General features: G+C 43.7%; 1 long non-coding RNA gene across 1 annotated transcript in view; it reads right to left on the bottom strand.

Moving 5' to 3' along the window:
• Positions 1 to 18,445, bottom strand: part of LOC115099046 — a 211,328-nt gene extending 192,883 nt beyond the window's left edge. Inside the window, exon 1 of the long non-coding RNA XR_003858671.1 lies at positions 18,210 to 18,445. This is a non-coding gene — a long non-coding RNA (uncharacterized LOC115099046). The remainder of the gene's footprint in view (positions 1 to 18,209) is intronic.
• Positions 18,446 to 18,868: the final 423 nt, after the last annotated feature.

The raw sequence follows: 18,868 nt of genomic DNA, 5'->3' as shown, positions 1-18,868 counted from the left end.
GCGAAAGCTAGGGAGGAGCCCCAGCCACACCGTGGGAGGTGAGCTGGGCAGGCATGGTGAGCCAGGCGGGTACAGAAGCAGGCACAGAGTCTGACCCTCAGCCGGACCTGCATGCCCATGGTAGCCAACACTGGGAAGTTGACTGATGAACGGTCCTCCGACTGTTCCCGGCCCTTTCGGACCTGCCGCTGGGAACGGCAATGGGCAGCAGGCCGGACAGAGGCGAGGGCAGACAGAGTCCTTTACACTGAAGACGTCAGACGGGGACTGAAGCAGACATCCAAGACAGGCTGAAGCAAGACGTTGAAGAGGAGGGCTGGAAGGAGACATGGCACTGTCCAACAGGGCATCCTACTCAGCCCACCCTCGGGACTGAGTCACGGACCACCCCATCCCAGACGCGCCCTACACAGCCCAGGAAGGCTGGTCGCGGACCACGCTGAAGAAAGGAGGGTGCAGGAAAGGTCCAGGCGAGCAGGACCTCCGATGCTGGGATACTGACATCCGAAGCCCCTTCGGCTGGCAGGAACAGAAGCTCAAGAGCCCGGGGGACGAATCCCTCCTGTTGGCCGCTCCAGGGCCCAACAGGACAGAAGGCTCAGGAACCAGACGAAGACACAGGGCAGAACAACCGGAACTGGAACAGAAACAGGATCAGGCAGCTTCAGGAACAGACATCAAAGCAAGGTCAGGAACAGACATCAAGGCAGAGACACTGGACAGGGACCCATCAAGGCATAGGCGATCACGGAAGACCTGGATCGGCAAGGTTACAGACGACTGTAGAGCCCGATCCGGAGGCCAGTTGCAAATGACAAGAAAGTCCTTAAATACTGGAGGTTGTAGGCAACTCCCTAGGAGGAGCTTGCCAGGACCGCCCACCGCTGGCCCTATAAGTGGTGTAAAGAGATGTGGGCCGGCCCCTAGGAGAAGGGTGTCGCCAAACAGGAAGTCCAAACACAGAGGCATGCAAGCCACAGGCAGGCCACAGGAACAGCTAGGCCTCTCAGGCTCTGGAGCAAGTCCCGGATGGAACACAGGCGAGGCCCTGGCTTCGGAGCGGCCTCTGGTGGAAGGTGAGAGACCACCTGTAGCGCAGCAACAGGGGGGATCGTAACACAGGAGGCCCCCCCAAGCTGGCCAAAAGTCCCTGGGGGTCGAGCGGGGGTCTGGGAGCGATCTCCTGCACGCGGGCCGTATTGCCAATATTCAAAATGGCGCCGGTGCTACCTTTGCCCTGTCACATGGTAAGGGCAAAGGGCCATCAGCGCCATTTTTTAGCACAGCTGATAGCGTGGGAATGGGAGATCGCTGCCCGCGGCCCCCCTGGACCACCAGGTATGTGTAAAAAGTTTTTTGGGGGTAGGGAGAGATGGGGGAGGCTACGGGGTAATTTTAAAGGGTCGGGTGGGGTTTTTTTTTATCGGCGCGGGCCTCACTAAAAAAAATTAGTGATGTGAATTGGAATCGGAACCGATTCCAATTCACATCTCGTAACAATCAGATTCCCCCCCCCCCACCAGCCGAACCCGATCGTTAAAACGATCGGGCACACGATTAACATCCCTAACCACTATAATGCCTAGATCTTTTTTCTGGGTGGTAGCTCCTAATATGGAACCTAACATTGTGTAACTACAGCAATGGTTATTTTTCCCTATATGCAACACCTTGCACTTGTCCACATTAAATTTCATCTGCCATTTGGATGCCCAATCTTCAAGTCTTGCAAGGTCCTCCTGCAATGTATCACAGTCTGCTTGTGATTTAACTACTCTGAATAATTTTGTATCATCTGCAAATTTGATAACCTCACTCGTCGTATTCCTTTCCAGATCATTTATATATATATTGAAAAGCACCGATCCAAGTACAGATCCCTGAGGCACTCCACTGTTTACCTTTTCCACTGAGAAAATTGACCATTTAATCCTTCTCTCTGTTTCCTGTCTTTTAACCAGTTTGTAATCCATGAAAGGACATCGCCTCCTATCCCATGACTTTTTAGTTTTCGTAGAAGCCTCTCATGAGGGACTTTGTCAAACGCCTTCTGAAAATCCAAATACACTACATCTACCGGTTCACCTTTATCCACATGTTTATTAACCCCTTCAAAAAAATGAAGCAGATTTGTTAGGCAAGACTTCCCTTGGGTAAATCCATGTTGACTATGTTCCATTAAATCATGTCTTTCTATATGCTCTACGATTTTGATTTTGAGAATAGTTTCCACTATTTTTCCTGACACTGAAGTCAGGCTCACTGGTCTATAATTACCCGGATCGCCCCTGGAGCCTTTTTTAAATATTGGGGTTACATTAGCCACCCTCCAGTCTTCAGGTACAATGGATGATTTGAATGATAGGTTACAAATTTTTTTTTTTTAATTTTTTTTTTAATTGGTTTTCACGTGATTATTAACAAAGAATACTTTGTAAGGAAATACAGAAACCAAATTCAAAGAAAAAGATATTAACAATAACATATCACTTCTTCCATATATATAATCCAGATATATGGTTTAGGAAAAACATTGGCTGCATTACATTGGAAATTATGGGGGGAGGAAAACAAAGAATACAAGGAGAAATGTGGAAATCAACTTCATATCATTTACTGCTGACAGGAACCCATCTCTTTATATATCCCTGAAATACCAGGTTATGTCCTTCCTTCTAGAAACTCTCAGCTGCTCGGGTAGGAAAAAGATGTAGGTATTCCCCACATATTTTATAACACATTTGCAGGGAAATTGTAAAAGGAAAGTCGCGCCTTTGGCAAGAACCTCAGGTCGCATATCTATAAACATTTTCCTCCGTTGCTGGGTGGCCCTAGAAAGGTCTGGGTAGACCCTAACTGTGGCCCCCATAAAGGGAGTATTGATGTTTTGGAAATAAGCTTTCATAACAGTTGCTCTCTCTGGATCAGAGAAGAAAGACACAAACAAAACTGCTCTCTCAGTCACTTCCAAGCCTGCATTTTCTAGATATTCCGTGAGGTTTTCTAAATCCACCCTGTTTTCACCCATAGATAATTGTGTGGTAACACCTTTAACTGGTAAAAACATAACTTTCTTTAAAGAAGGGTGCAATTCCACAGGGATTTTTAGAACCTCAGTCATATATCTTTTAAAGGTCAATAATACTGGTTCACCCATTACTCTGGGAAAGTTCACCACTCTGATATTCAGTTGTCTTAGGTAATTCTCAATGGACTCTATTCTTCTTTGTGATGATAATCGATCTCTCATTAAAGACATATTAAGATCTTGAACCTGTTTCATTTTCACTGTTATTTCTTGGATAGCCGAATTATAATGATTAGTATTCTCTTTCTGGTCATTCTCTACCAGATCCAGTCTTTTCATCATTACCCCCATCTGCTGAGATTGGTCTCTAAGAGTATGGGATTTGACCATCATTAAGTCCCATAGGGACTCTAAAGTTATCTCCGCCAGTTTCACAAAATCCCAAGGCATTGGGGCCACAGTTCCTACCTCCTCCCGTCTAGACCTCTGGTCTGATATTCCTGGTGGTGTACTTCCCAAGCCGAGATTCCTCCCTTCTGGGGTCTCCCACTCCTGGCGTGGTATAGGTTGAACCGAAGCTCCCACCTCTGCTCCTACAGCGCTGGGTGTTCCTCCACCTTGTACTCCTTCGACCATACTTGGGACGATGTGTGCAATACCTCCAGCGTCGAGGAGTGGAGAGCTACATAGCGGGCCTCGGGGATCCGGAGGACTCAGTGTGATTTCGCCAGGTGATAGTCTTGCTCCTCTCCAGACTACCGCAGCAGCGCTTGGTTCCCCCGATCTGGTTTCTGGGATCGCGAAGTCCGTTATTATTCGCTGGCCTGAGGCGCAAGGTAGGTCTGGAGGATATATCCTAACCTTGCCCTTTCTCTTGTGAGGCATTTCGTTTGGGGTAAATTGAAATTTACAAGGAAAAAAAGAAACTTTCTCAAGAGAACGATCAGAGCAGCGAGACTCAGCGGCCTCCAGCAGCGGCCATCTTGACTTCTTCCCCAACCCAGGTTACAAATTTTAACTAATAGATCAGAAATTTCATTTTTTAGTTCCTTCAGAACCCTAGGATGCATACCATCTGATCCAGGTGATTTGCTACTCTTTAGTTTGTCAATCTGGCCTACTACATCTTCCAGGTTCACAGTGATGAGGTTCACAGTGATGAGGTACACAGTGATGAGGTTCACGTTATGAGGTACTTCTCTTCTGGGCAGCATTTGCTCGTGCTGTTTTTCGGAACAATGCGAGTGAGTGAATTAGTTGCACACTCCAAAGTGCACATCAGTCAAGGGCTTTTGGCACAACACATATGGAAAGGGGATTTCGGGGGGGGGAAGACTGGAGACTAATGGACATTTTTTCTTTTGCAGACTCAAAGGGAGTGTATTGTGAGTGGGAATGTGCTTGGGTCGTGGGCCATTCCTTCGTGAAATGGGCTCAGCACTGGGTGGTGAAGCGTCCATATGGAGCGAATCTGACCTTGAACAGCATGAAATGGAAAAAATGATGGTTAGGCAAAACGGGCATGACTTGGGGCGAGTTAATACCTTTCCTGCAAAGGCTTGTTAGGAGTCAGAGAATGCCACGGGTGCTCATTATACATTTAGGTGAGAAGGATATCGGGGAATTTTCTGGTAGAGAATTAGTGGCGCAAATGTGGACAGATTTGGCGTGCATTATGAATGCAAAGCCCAATCCTAAGGTGGGTTGGTTGGACATCATAATTAGGATCCGACATCATACTGAATCAGTGGAAATGGGTGGGGGGTTATAAAATTGAACAGACAGATTGGTGCATGGCTACAGGGACAAGGGTTTTTTTTGGGTGCACCATGATTGGTCATGAGAGGTGTTGGGAGGTTTCTTCCATTCCATTGGAGTCCACCATTCTGGTGTAGCCATTGATTTATTTAACAATGCTTTGCAGGAGTGTTTTAGAGCAACAATGTGTGAGGAGTTTGGGGCCTTGTTTAAATCAATCAAATTGTTGGCCAGCATTAATATTGTCCATTTCCAAAACCTGCATTCAAGTCTCAAAATCTGAATATTTAGTAAGCAAGGAGTTCAATTGTACAGTTATATTCAAGCCTAAACTTTCAATTGCATCCCACATTGATTCTATTGTAAAGGAAGCTGGTCTTACCATTGTAAAACGATAAGAGTTATATGAAACTTCAGGAAAAACACCAGCTAACTAAAAAGGTCTTTCTTTAATCAACAGCTGACTCATCTTGGCAAGGGTATCCCCTGGATCTTTGGAGTTGACCAAACCAGCTATAGTGGTCATACCCCAAACAGTGTGGTCTCTGCCTGGATCACATCAACATCAGCATCATCAGCACACACTGGCTTCAGTTGCAAGATCTGGTCCTGAACCTCTGCGGGATTCTCAGGGGCTGCTCTCTTGGGGACAAAGATATTAGCAAGTCTTTTGAGTGAGTGAGTTCAACTTCCTCTTGCTCTGTTTCCATCAGCTCTACTCTTGATCCGCATCCATCAGGTCAAATAGGGAGAACTCTGGAGGGTTACCAGAAACATTCTTCTCCCTGGCTTTCCTTTTATGACCAGCATGTGGCATAATACAGATAAATTTCAAGAGAATAAATGAAGAGACTGCACCCTGCAGTAGTGTTAAGGTGTCATCTTGGATCCCTCATGATGGAAGATTTCAATTACTTCAAAGTTTGGCTGGATAAATAATTCATCAGAACATTCTAGAGAGGTAGATTTCCTGGATGGAAGAAATGACTGCTTCATGGAGCAGTTGGTTCATGAACCAACAAGAGAGGGACCTATTTTAGATTTAATTCTTAGTGGACCACAGGATTTGGTGAGAAAGGTAATGTGGTGGGGCCACTTGACAATAGTGATCATAGCCTGATCAAATTTGCATTAATGATTGGTAGGGGGACAATAAATAAATCTACACCTCTAGCACTAAAATATCAAAAGGGAAACAATGATAAAATGAAGAAGATAGAAAAAACTAAAAGGTGCAGCTACAAAAGTAAGAGTATACAACAGGCATAGAATTTGCTTAAAAATACCATTTTAGAAGTGCAGTGCAGATGTATTCCACACATTAAGAAATATGGAAGGAAGGCCAGACGACTATCAGCTTATTTAAAAGGTAAAGTGAAAGAGGCTATTTATCCAAAAAAGCTTTCTTCAGAAACTGGAAGAAGAATCCATATGAAGAAAATAGGAAAAAGGATAAGCATTGGCAAGTTAAATGTAAAACACTGATGACAGGCTAAGAGAGAATTTGAAAAGAAGCTGACAATGGAGGCAAAAACTCATAATAAAAACGTTTTAAAAAATATATCCAAAGCAGAAAGCCTGCAAGGGAGTTGATCAATTGAGGGGTTAAGGTCATTGCAGAAAGACTAAAGTGTCGATATTAAGACCCGGCGTGCACACATGGACATGCCCATTTTATAACATGCGCGTGTCACCATGCGCGTGTTATAAAATACGATGCCCGCACATGTGCGGGCAGCCCGTGATTTGTGTGAGCAAGGGGGATTTTTCAATTATGGGCGGCAACACAATCGGCCTTTTTCCCAGTTCCCTACCCCCTACATAACATTTCTCCCTTTTTCCCTCTCCACCCCAACCTGCAACCCCTACCTAGTACCCCCAATTTTTTTATTTCTATACTTACTGCTCCTTAGGAGCAGAAGTGAACTCCATGTGCGCTTCCTCGGGACAGCATATAATGGCACTGTCCTGACCTGCCCACAGCCCCACCCATTCCTACCCAGACCACGCCCTCATCCCACCCCTTTTACTTGGCCCGGCACTTCTACGGATAACGGGGGTTATGTGTGTGACCGGGCCCTTTATAAAATGAGCACAGTGTGCACAGGGCCCAGTTGTGCATGTAACCCATGTTTTTTATGCACATAGGCCTTTTAAAATCGGACCATTAATTCATTTTTTGCTTCAGTGTTTACAAATGAAGATATTGAGGAGGTACCAATTCCATAGATAGTTTTCAAAGGTGATGATTCAGATGAATCAAACCAAATCACTGTGAACCTAGAAGTTGTAGTAGGCCACATTGATAAACTGAAGAGTAGCAAATTGCCTGGACCAGATGGTATATATATCACAGTTTCTAAAATAAGTAAAAAATGAAATTTCAGATCTATTACTAGTAATTTATATCCTATCATTAAAATTGTCTGTTGTACCTAAAGACTAGTGTAACCCTGATATTTAAAAAGGGCTTCGGGATGATCTAGGAAACTAGACTTCAGTACTGGGAGAAACTATTCTAAAGAACAAACTCATAGAACATATAGATAGACATGGTTTAATGGGACACAGCCAGCATGGATTTACTCAAAGGAAGTCCTGCCTCATAAATCTGCTACATTTTTTGAGGGGGTTAATAAACATGTGGATAAAGGTGAACTGGTAGATGTAATGTATTTTGATTTTCAGAAGGTGTTTATCAAAGTACCCCATGAAAATTAAAAAGTCATAGGATAGGAGGCAATGCACTTTTGTTGATTGCAAACTAGTTCAAAGACAGGAAACAGAGAGTAGAATAAAATGCTCAGTAAACAGTGGAGTGCCTCAGGGATCTGTACTTAGACTGGTGCTTTTTAATATATTTAATTAATGATCTGTAAAGGGGAGGGACGAGTGAGGTGATAAAATTTGCAGATGACACAAAATTATTCAGAGTAGTTAAAACAGAAGCAGATTGTGATAAATTGCAGGAGGCCCTTATGAGACTGGAAGATTGGGCTTCATATGAAAGATGAAATTTAATGTGGAAAAGTGCAAAGTGATGCATATTGAAAAAAATAAACTATGCTGTAGTTATATAATATTAGGAGTTACCACTTAGGAAAAAGATGTAGGCATCATAGTGGACAATACATTGAAACTGTCAGCTCAGTGTGTCTTGGCAGTTAAAAAAGCAAACAGCATTATTAGAATTATTAGAAAGGCAATAGTGAATAAAATGGAGAATGTCAAAATGCCTCTGTATCTTTTCATGGTGAGACTGCACTTTGAGTACCATAGTCGCTTCCAGTTGCCACATCTCAAAAAAGATATAGATGCACTGGAGAAGGTACAGAGACCAAATGAAAAAGGGGATGGAATGGCAGCCCTATGAGGAAAAACTAAAAAGGTTAGTTGAGAGGGATATGATGGCAGTCTACAAAATCATGAGAGGACTAGAATGGGTAAATGTGAACTGGTTGTTTATTCTTTCAGATAATAGAAGGACTAAGGTGAACTCCATGAAGTGAGAAAGTAGCACACTTAATACAAATCAAAGATCATTTTTTTCTCAATGCACAATTCTGTTCTGAAATTAATTGCCAGAGGATGTGGTTCAGGTAGCTAGCTTAGCTAGGTTTAAAAAAGGCTTGGAAAAGCTCCTGGAGAAGTACATAAACTGCTATTGAGTCAAGCTGACTTAGAGGTAGGTTGTAAAAACCTTGCACATGCAAAAATGGCCACATACGAGCATAAGCTATGCAAATTTTAAATAGCTGGGAAGGGGGTGTTTACATCAATGTATGCACACCCAGAAAAAGTATGTGGAAAAGGGTCATTCGTTGGGCCAGAACTGACATGCTTAACCCCTAGTTTTCCTCAGCCATCACATGTATGCTTTGCATGCTACTTTGCTACAACTCCTCGGTAAGAGCCGGATTTTAAAAGGGTTACGCGCATAACAGGAGAGAGAGCGAGCGCCTCTTATGGGGCTCAGTCTGATACTCTATTTTTTTTATATTTTTATATTCTGCTTTTTGGCATTTCAAAGCGGATTATATTTAGATACTAAGTATTTTCCTATCCCGGGAGGGCTTATAATCTAAGACCTAGATTCATCATTTTGCTATAAATTTCGCAGGAATAGCACCCGGGATTAAAAAGGTGTGCGATTAGAGTAATGAGAGAGAGGAAGACTCTTTATAAGGTACTCATATTAGTCATCTATTTATACCACTATAGGAGGGTCATCTAGTAACTCGAGGTGAGGTTTGGGTGGTACTCTTGGGTTTTGGGGCCAGTTTTACATGAACAGGCAGATGTACAAACAACACAGTATACACGAGTGAAGATTTGAAGTGATTTGGAATGAGGAAAGTTACGCAAAGATGAGATTTCTACAATGTACTCTTGCCATAGCCAATGCATTCCTCCATAAACTTGGGTAAAGGTAGGCATGAAATGAAACAACATACCTGCTTATAGAATGGTCAATTTTCAAATTGCTCTTTTATCTGTCATTTTTTTAAATTGCCTTCTTAATGACACATAGCTTTGTCACAATAAATTTGTGTTAAATCATGTTGATTCTTTGCAGATTGATACCTTCTTATTGAGCCAACCTTTGAATTAACCATGGAGTTCTATATGAGCATTTGAGACTACACATGTTACATTTCCTGAAAAAGGAACATACCTCTCTGGTATACAAGTTTACTGTTCCTCCTCATTAGAATCAACCCCCTCCCATCCCCCGCCACACACACGTACTTCAGCACTCCACTAATTTACCTAAATCTACTGGCATGGCTATGCAAGAGACCTGAATCTGGATCTGCAACAAAGCAAACTGTAGTACTTCTGTAAAACAGCAGGGTTGGCATCTGAGATTCCTTTCTACAGTGAACCCAGGAAACTTAATTTCATGATTCAACTCATGTTCACAGCAAAGATGAAGATGCAGGGAAACAAAGGGCAGAGTGAAATCATTTCTGTTTTATCATACTTTACTTAACAAAAATGATGATTTTCATTTCTCTAATGTAGTTTTGTGGACTGCCGAGATTATCAGTCTGAATTTATTTACAGAGAAATTACATCATTTAGATTATTTAGCATTAACATATTGATGAATGGAATAGCAAGAACCATGAATCAATTGTCTAAATACAGCAATATAAATAATATAAAATAGAATAGGTTAAAGAATTTTTTGAGTTGACACCAGATAAGCTAGATTTTTATAGAGACTGAAACTGTTTCAAGTATGTCTGCATGAACTAAGTTAGGTTATGTTAAAAGACATATCGGACAAATTCATCATTTTTAAGCGTTTGAATCATAATTTTATTGTGAGATTTAATAATACTGAAAGAGTTGAAGAATTGTGATCATCAATCATGGAAACACAATTTGGTGGCCTAAATAATGCAGTTGTGTTTAATGATTGTCACTAACCCTGAATTAAATTTCTTTAAAAGCATTGCAAGCTCAGCTAGGAATTATTAGCTCGTCTGCAAAACTTTTAAAAGACCTTTGACATAAATGTCAATTTTAAAATGGGATGAAAATCTGAATATATTTGGAGATCTAATGTTGCCCTCATTAAAATTGGTTTCAGCATGGCTGTTGCTAAATAATCATGAACTATTCCATTAACGGCACAGCTATTTGTAAGGTATGTGACAGAAGTATCTGAAACACTAATGCATCCTGATAATAGGATAATGACTTCCCTGACAAGCCCCTTGATATAGCCTTTAATATTTTCTGGTCTTTTTACAAGAACTCTTGATTTATATGAGGGGCACAATGGAAAATTAGATATACTGAATCAAAGTCCAAAGTGCTGGTCAGAAGTTAAAGTATTATATTAGAAACATACAAACATAGTGGAAGATAAAGACCATATGGCTTATCTAATATGTCTATCCATACCAACTACTAAACTCTATAATCCATAATAAAGCCAAAGAAACCCCCTATGCTTATTAGGGATACATATGTTTGAAACAAATGGGCAAAACCTAAGACATGAGTCTACATTTGTTTCATCTGTAGCTTGCCAAAATGAATGGAGAGCTCCTATAAATTAAAAAAATATTCTTCACCCCATTCATTTGTTTCCCATTCATTTCAATGGTCTACTGAAGTCTATGGTTATGTACCACTGAGAATAAAACTGGTAACTTTAGCAACCAGCTCTTACCTGTGTGACTTCACTGCTAGTTGTTATTGTTTTGAATGGACCCTTGGACGCTGTGGCAGCTGACTACGCCCACGGGGGGGGGAGTCTTGTGAGGGGCCACAGGTCAGGCTCAGCTTTGGGACACACAACACAGAGTTATATCTTTTATTAGATAGAGTTGAGAAGCCACCAGAGGTAGCAGTAGTGAGTAGAGATGAAGCCCGGCTGGGCTTAGGGTTCCTCAGGGTATTGGAACAGCGATTCCCTCTATGGCTGTGCTGTAGTGGAGAAAACTGAGATAGTGATTACAGTGGTGCATACACAGAGTACTGGTATAGAGCCTCGTTGATAAAGTTATTCACACAACGGTTTCTCCTGGAAGATGACACCACAGAAGCTGGAATAGAGGCAGGCCCTCGAGGAGCGAGTACCTGGTTCCAGGGAACAGCTCTGAGGAAATAAAGTTGGTAACTCACTGATGATATAGGCAGCGGTTTCTTCCAAGCAGAAGCGATAAGTTCAGGCAGCGAGTCAGGGAACATGGGCCCTCGAGGAGCGAGTGCCAGTTCCTGATAGTGACCTGAAAGAAATGAGAGAGGCCCCCAAGGAGCGGGTACCCCGTTAGGATAAAGTCCAAAAGTTGGAGAGGCAGAGTAGCTAGGTACGGAGAGCGAATCTGTTAGGGCCACCGGTGGCGGCAAGCCGCGATCGGGGCCAGCGACTCACCGGCACGGCAGACCGTTCCACCCGCGGTGACCGCACTCGACTTCAGCGGGTTCGTCCCGCGGCGGTTCCGCTGCTCAATCAACATGGCCGCAGCGTCGGCCGTCCTGCTGCTCACGTCTGGCTCCACCCCCCGCTGGATCTCCCTAGAGCCGTGCGTGCGGCAGAAGCTAATTTTTTAAAGGAGCCACTACAGGAAATGGGATTGGCTCCTTCCTGTGAACTCCATCTGTGAAAGAGTATTTAAGGCAAGGTCTGCACCACAGACCTTGCCTTGGCTTCTTGGCTCCCGTGGTTTGTTTGTTCCGATGTTCCGTTCCTGATCCGCTGTTTGACCTCCCGTGCTCGATTCCTGGACTGGCTGCTGTGGAGTATCATTTGGTGCCTGATCCCTGGACTGGCTGCGGAGTATTGTTTGGTTCCTGATCCCTGGACTGGCTGTGGAGTATCGTTGGATTCTTGACCACTGGACTGGCTGCAGATTATTCTGTGGACTTTACCCAATTTCTTGTGTGTGTGAGCCAGAGCAGTTACGACCCGCTGGAGGCGCCAGCTATCTGAACCACATGACCGGCAGGAGGCGCATGCATCCAGATTTTCCTCTACACACCGCACAAGATCTTCCGAGTTCGCCTCGCCTACCGACGTGAGTGACTTGAAGTACTACGTCGAACCAAGGGTCAACCGCCTGAATCATAACAGTAAGCCAAGGCCATGGACCCGGCAGAGGCCTCCGCACTAAGAGAAATTCCTGGCTTGGCTCAGAAACTCATGGGCAACAGAGTATGTTGGAATCTATGGCAGCCTCCATAGAGCGACAATGCTCGGCTGGACGCAGTAGTCGCTACACAATCTAGCACTCCAATTTCCACTCCTCTGCCTGTGCCAGTTCCGCCAGCAACACAAGGCTACAACCCGCCAGTTCTTCCTCTACCCGTACCACCCCAGTACGCCGGGGATCCGCGCTTATGCTTGGGATTTCTGGACCAGTGCAGTATGCATTTCTGTCTGCAAAGATCCTTGTTTCCGGACGATATCACCAAGACCACTTACATTTTATCCTTGCTTGAAGGCAAAGCTCTGGTCTGGGCTTCTCCGCTATAGCAGCGCTCGGACCCAGTACTGCAAGACCTTCCATGATTTCTGGAGTTATTTCGAACAGTGTTGGAGGAACTAGGGTAGCAAGCAGCCACCGGTACTGATCTTCTTCACCTCCATCAAGGAGGGCGATCCCTCACGGATTACACTATTGAGTTTCGGACACTAGCTACAGAACTTCATTGAGAGGAACACGTTCTGCGAACAATATACCTAGAGGGACTATCTGCCAGGATCAAAGACGAGCTGGCTGCTCGGGAACTTCCATCTTCCTTAAATTCCCTCACTGAATTAGCAACCAGAATTGATCGACGGTTACAAGAAAGGGCTCGCGAGGCCCTAGGATCAAGGAAACGCCCGGCTATTTCCTATGCTCCGCCTTCCACTCCCCCAACCTCTCGAGAGTCTTCTATCAATGAAGGGTCGGTAGCAGAACCTATGCAATTAGGCCAAAGACCTTTATCACCCAAAGAATGCCTGAGATGCCGCAAAGCAGGCCTTTGCCTTTACTGCAAAGGATCAGGCCATCGTATTGCCACATGTCCAATTCGTCCAGGAAACTACAAAGCCTAGGATTTTCTGGGGGGAGTCACCCTAGGCCTCATATCTCCAGCTCCCCCATTCATCTTACCAGTTACCCTCGACATTAAAGGACATGAATTCATCACTTTGGCCTTAGTAGACTCTGGTGCGGGTGGAGATTTCATATTACAAGAACTAGTGGATCAACTCCAGATTCCTACTCGTCTCTGTTCAAAGCCTTTGATCATCTCTTCTATCCACGGCGAACCTTTACTAGGAAGAATAACTAACCACACGGAACTGCTAGACTGCCATATTGCACCCAACCACACAGAACAGATCACCTTCTACGTCCTTAGCAAAGCCATTCACCCAGTGGTTCTCGGCATTCCCTGGTTGCAACGCCACAATCCACAATTTGATTGGACTTCTTTAAGACTTACTCACTGGGGACTGGGATGCCGTGAGACTTGCTTAAAGAGAACTACTTCTAGTTTTGTCTGCACCTCGGTCTTGCAGAAGTTACCCTCCCAATACAAACAATTTTCAGACGTATTTTCCAAGGAGGCAGCAGATACGTTACCCCCGCATCGAGAGTTTGACTGCGATATTAAGTTAATTCCGGGATCCACACCACCTTGAGGGAAAGTGTATCCTTTATTGGCCGCAGAGACTCGGGCAATGTCTGAATATATTTAGGACAATTTACAGAAAGGGTTTATTTGACAATCCACCTCCCCCACGAGGGCTGGTTTTTTCTTTGTCGGAAAAAAGGATGGGACAATACGCCCTTGCATTGATTTCTGCAGACTTAACACTATCACCATCAAAGACCGGTATTCCCTGCCTCTTATTGTGGAATTGTTTGATCGCCTGCAAGGAGCTCGAGTATTCTCCAAATTAGACTTGCAAGGAGCCTATAACTTGGTACGGATTCGGGAAGGGGATGAGTGGAAGACGGCATTTAATACCAGAGATGGACACTACGAATATCTCGTTATGCCGTTTGGGTTAACCAACGCTCCTGCTGTTTTTCAACATTTTATTAATGAGATTTTTAGAGACTTATTATATGTCTGTGTGGTTGTCTCTCTTGATGATATTTTGATTTTTTCCAAGGACCTACAAATGCATTGCCAACACATTACGCAAGTTTTACAACGCTTAAGAGAACATCATTTATATGCCAAACTAGAGAAATGTATTTTCGAACCAGAGTCCTTACCTTTTTTGGATTATATTATCTCCAAGCAAGGTTTTCAGATGCACCTGACTAAAGTGAGATGTATACAAGAATGGTGCAACAGCTTTTTAACTAGCCTATAGATGCTATCTAGAACAAATAATGCTATGTCCTCCCACTGAAAAGTCCAAGCATGTGCAAAAAACAGTCTGTATTTTCTCTCTAACTTTTCACAGAGAGGTACATGGTAAAAAAAGCTGAGAGTTTTAAATAGCTTAACTTTTGGATTTGGCACTGGTAAAGGGCTGCTTCTAATTTACTCTATGCTGCAATGTTCTCACTCACTGTGCGAGGCAGAGTCAGTGCATTGCTGCTCATTTTGATTTTTCTCTTCTCTTAACTGGGGGAGGATTAGATTAGAAAATAGGGATGTGCAATCTTTTTTGCCAAATTGGAATATTTCAGAGAAATATTCCAATTCGGCATGGGTTGGAGGACCCAAATCATGAGATGGAGTTTCCACGAACTTCGGGGAAAATTTGTTGTTCGGGTTAGCGCAGTGGGGGGGGGGGGGGGGGGGAAGGGCACATTTATTAAAAAAAAAAAAACCACCCCAACCCTTCAAATTTAGTTAATTACAACCCCCTATCCTCCTGCCCCCCCAAAAAAACTTGCCTAAAGACCCTGGTGGTCCAGCCATGTGACAGGGGCTGACTAATAGCACTGGTAGCCCCTGTTACATGGTAAGGGCAAAGGGCCATTGGCGCCATTTTGTTTACTGGCAGCCAATGGCCTGAGAGCAGGAGATTGCTCCTGAGACCCCTGCTGGACAACCAGAGACTTTAGACAACTTTTGGGGGGTCGGGAGGGTGGTGAGATTGTACTTAACTAAATTTTAAGGTTTGGGGTAGGGGTTTTCTTTCGGAGAAAATTGCTGAGAAAAAAAAATGACCCGTTGGAAAAAGAAGTTTTCCATGGGTTGCCCAACCCATAGCCCAACGCAGCAGAAAAAAATGAAGCATATCCCTATTAGGAAAATAATATGGAGATTGGAATTACAGCAGTGCTAGTGATTTTTTTTCTCTAGACAGAGAGATGAGCACAGTACACTCAGTTCCTGATTCACTAAGGGATTTCTCCCATTCTGTCTGTGGGAAAATGCCTTGATGGAAGTAAAGAAACTTACCAGGCTTGATTGCCTTGATTGAAGGCCTTGATTGAAGTAAAGAAACTTACCAGGCTGCAAGTATGTTTTGTCTATTAGTGTTTAACAGTTTTTTCTTATGTGTAGAGTCAGTCACACTACTATACATAGCATAGTACATAGTGTATATGTGTGTATGTGACAAAGTTTTCTGAACAGTTAGTGGTACTATAAATGGGGATGGAGTTACAGTATAAATAAATTCATATGTAACATGCAAACCCCTTGTAAATAGTGGACTTCAGAAAATTCTATCATATCAGGAAAAAAGAGAGGAGAAGATCTTGAAAGGGTTGGCAGCTTTGGCAGGGACAGCAATAAAAAAAAGGCAGTCCAGCCCTAAATTAAAAAGGGACTTTTTTAGGTCCAGAAATGTTAGAGGGCTTCCGTGAGAGAGGGGGAATGGAAGTGGAAATATTACAGTTTCTGGAGTCCTTGCAGCAGCAGATGCAAGAAAGACTGAAAGCTCTAATGCAAAACAAATCATATTTAAACTGCTACTTCCATGGGCGGGGGAGGAGAAACATCCGATATGGTTCTTGTCCATGAAGGTCGGTATAGAAAAGTGTTAATTAAATAAATTTAAAAAATAAATAAATAAATAAATATCTATCTGTCATGGCCAAGGATGTTGGTATAATCAGCAGCTGTAGTGGTGTCTGCCATGGCAGTAATTCCTTCAATGTTTTCCCACAGGACACTCAGTTCAATGCCTTCCTTCCTACCAGGTGTCCTAAAAAGAAATGGAGTATACAATCTACTTGACCCTGTCTCCTAAGGAATGGTGGTGAGGCAAGGATGTGTTAAAGAAATATACTCCCCTTTTTAAGTAATAAGGTTCACAATTTTATTCAATTTCTTAAAATTAAACATTGACCAACAATATATATTGGGCAAGATTTTGTAACATGCGCGCCGGGTTACGTGCACAAATCTACGCCTGATTTTATAACATGCGAGCGCAGCTGCGCGCATGTTATAAACTTTGGGTTCTGCGCGCACAAGGGGGTGCACACTTGTGCTCCTTGCGCGCGTCCAGCCCTAGGGGAGCCATGATGGCTTTCCCCGTTCCCTCCAGCCCCCCCACCTTCCCCTCCCTTCCCCTATCTAACCCGCTCCCCAGCCCTATCTAAATCCTCCCCCTACCTTTGTTTTATTATTTATGCCTGCCTCCGGGCAGGCGTAGGCTGCATGTGCCAGCCTAATGCCGGCATACGATCCCCGGGCCCAGTGGCAGTGGCGAAGCCTCTGGCCACGCCCATGCCCCAGACCCTCCCCACCCATACCCTGTCCATTTTTTTCAAGCCCCGGGACATATGGGCGTCCCGGGGCTTGCGTGTGTCGCCAAGCCTATGCAAAATAGGCTCGGCGTGCGCAGGAGCAGGTTTTCGGGGTTACGCACGTAATATACGCGTGTAACCCTTTGAAAACCTGCCCCACTTCTTTTCATTACCAGCTTAACAACTAAGAAGAAAAATTCAAGAATCTAAGAACAATATTCAGATAAGGGGTATTCTACCTTTTAACTTTTTCTTAACCTCAATATATTTAGCTATATATCTCCTTTTCTTAGAAAGTGACTGAGCAATGCTTTTGTCTTTCAGAGGTACTTCTTTTCAAAAAGTGTGAATACTGCAGCAGTTCCTCTACTATGGAACGGTAAATATGTATTCTGTTCCTTACTCTTATGTCTGTTTCTGTTGCATCTGTGTTCTCTTTCCTGCTCCCTGTTTCTCTTACTATTTTTCTTTCCATTGTTGTTCCTTTGTGTGTGATTGTCTTTGTCTCCATTTCCTATCGTGTTCTTGTTTAACGTGTGGTCTTTTTATAGTGCATTCTATTTTATTCAGTCTGTTATATAAATGATTGTTATAGTGATGGTGTGTTCACACACTCATCTTTTAAATATTCTGGACCTGCTAACATTGCTTGGAATCAAATCTGGTGGATGCTGGCAAGAACTGTTCACTCATCTGTGTCTGTCTTCTTTTCCTACTAGTCTACTATCTCCCTGTACATATAATCTTCCATCGGCTGATAAGAGTGTTACCTAACATGAAAATCCTCAAAGGCTGGTTGATCTGTGAATCTAGCTAACAGGAAAATAAAAGATAATTATACTTTTATAACCTAGAACAAGGGCAGAGGTTACTTTATCAAACCTATCCTTTCACACCTCTCCTGATCCTAAACTTTGGGTGACTTTAAGGCATAATTCTCATGTTTTCCCTTGTTAAAAGAGTTATACTCAAAAGGGCAACTGCTTGGTGGTGGTATGCTTTGTAGTATCCTCAATGACGTGTTGTTTTCTTTTTCTTGGTTAAAGCCTGATAATTTATTTCCCTTGTAATTAAGAAGGAATGAAAGCTGTCTTGCTTACTTCCACAGTTTATTGCAGGAGCATCAGGCTCAAGTTTATTTTCATAGATGAAAGGCAGGATATTTTTTAAAGGTAAGAAAATTCATGAGACACTTGTAGATAAGATCTAAAATATCATATATAAATAAATTAAATACAAAAGTTTACCTGTGTCTGAAAATGGAGCAGAGCTTCAGAGGTGTTGGGTTTTCTTTTAGGGAAAAGTATAGAGCTGTGTCTTGCTTGCAGTGGCTGTTGCACTTGTTAATAAAGTAAAAAAAAGAAACAAAACAGGAGAGCAGTGCTGGTCTCAGTTTAAACTGAGACATGTTTGGGTTTTTTTTTTTTCAGCAGGGTGGCGTCTGCATTAGTGCAGACAACAGAGATTTTCTTTTCTTGTTGGTTTGTTTGTCACTGCCTCAGGCCTGATGAGAGTGGGGGGGGGGGGGGGGGGGGGGGGCAGGGAGCATAGTCAAGCCCAGAGCAGGCTGCCAGGACAGGAAGTGGGAGGAGTGAAGAGAGAGAGATGGTGGGCAGTTCAGGTTGGGGGCTGCTGCTGCTGACAGCCTTCAGGATGGCTCGAGAGCGGAGGAGAGGTGGACAGAGACCGGCACAGGAGGGGTCACTGTCTCTGCCCATGGCCTTCCCCTTCTGTGTGAGCAGCCTCAGAGCTGACAGGAGGGAGCAGCTTCTGGAGTCAGGAGGGTCGGGGAGCTCTTGGGTGAGTTGTTTGTTTGTTTTTTTTTTATGAAGGGAGGAATTCTGTCCAGCTTGGGTGGGGCTGAGGTTCTGATGCAGGCCCAGGAGAAGACACTTTACCTGATGTC

This window comes from Rhinatrema bivittatum, chromosome 9 (assembly GCF_901001135.1).
Source record: "Rhinatrema bivittatum chromosome 9, aRhiBiv1.1, whole genome shotgun sequence".
Taxonomy (NCBI): Eukaryota; Metazoa; Chordata; class Amphibia; order Gymnophiona; family Rhinatrematidae; genus Rhinatrema; species Rhinatrema bivittatum.
This window is presented reverse-complemented; position numbering and strand designations above follow the sequence as displayed.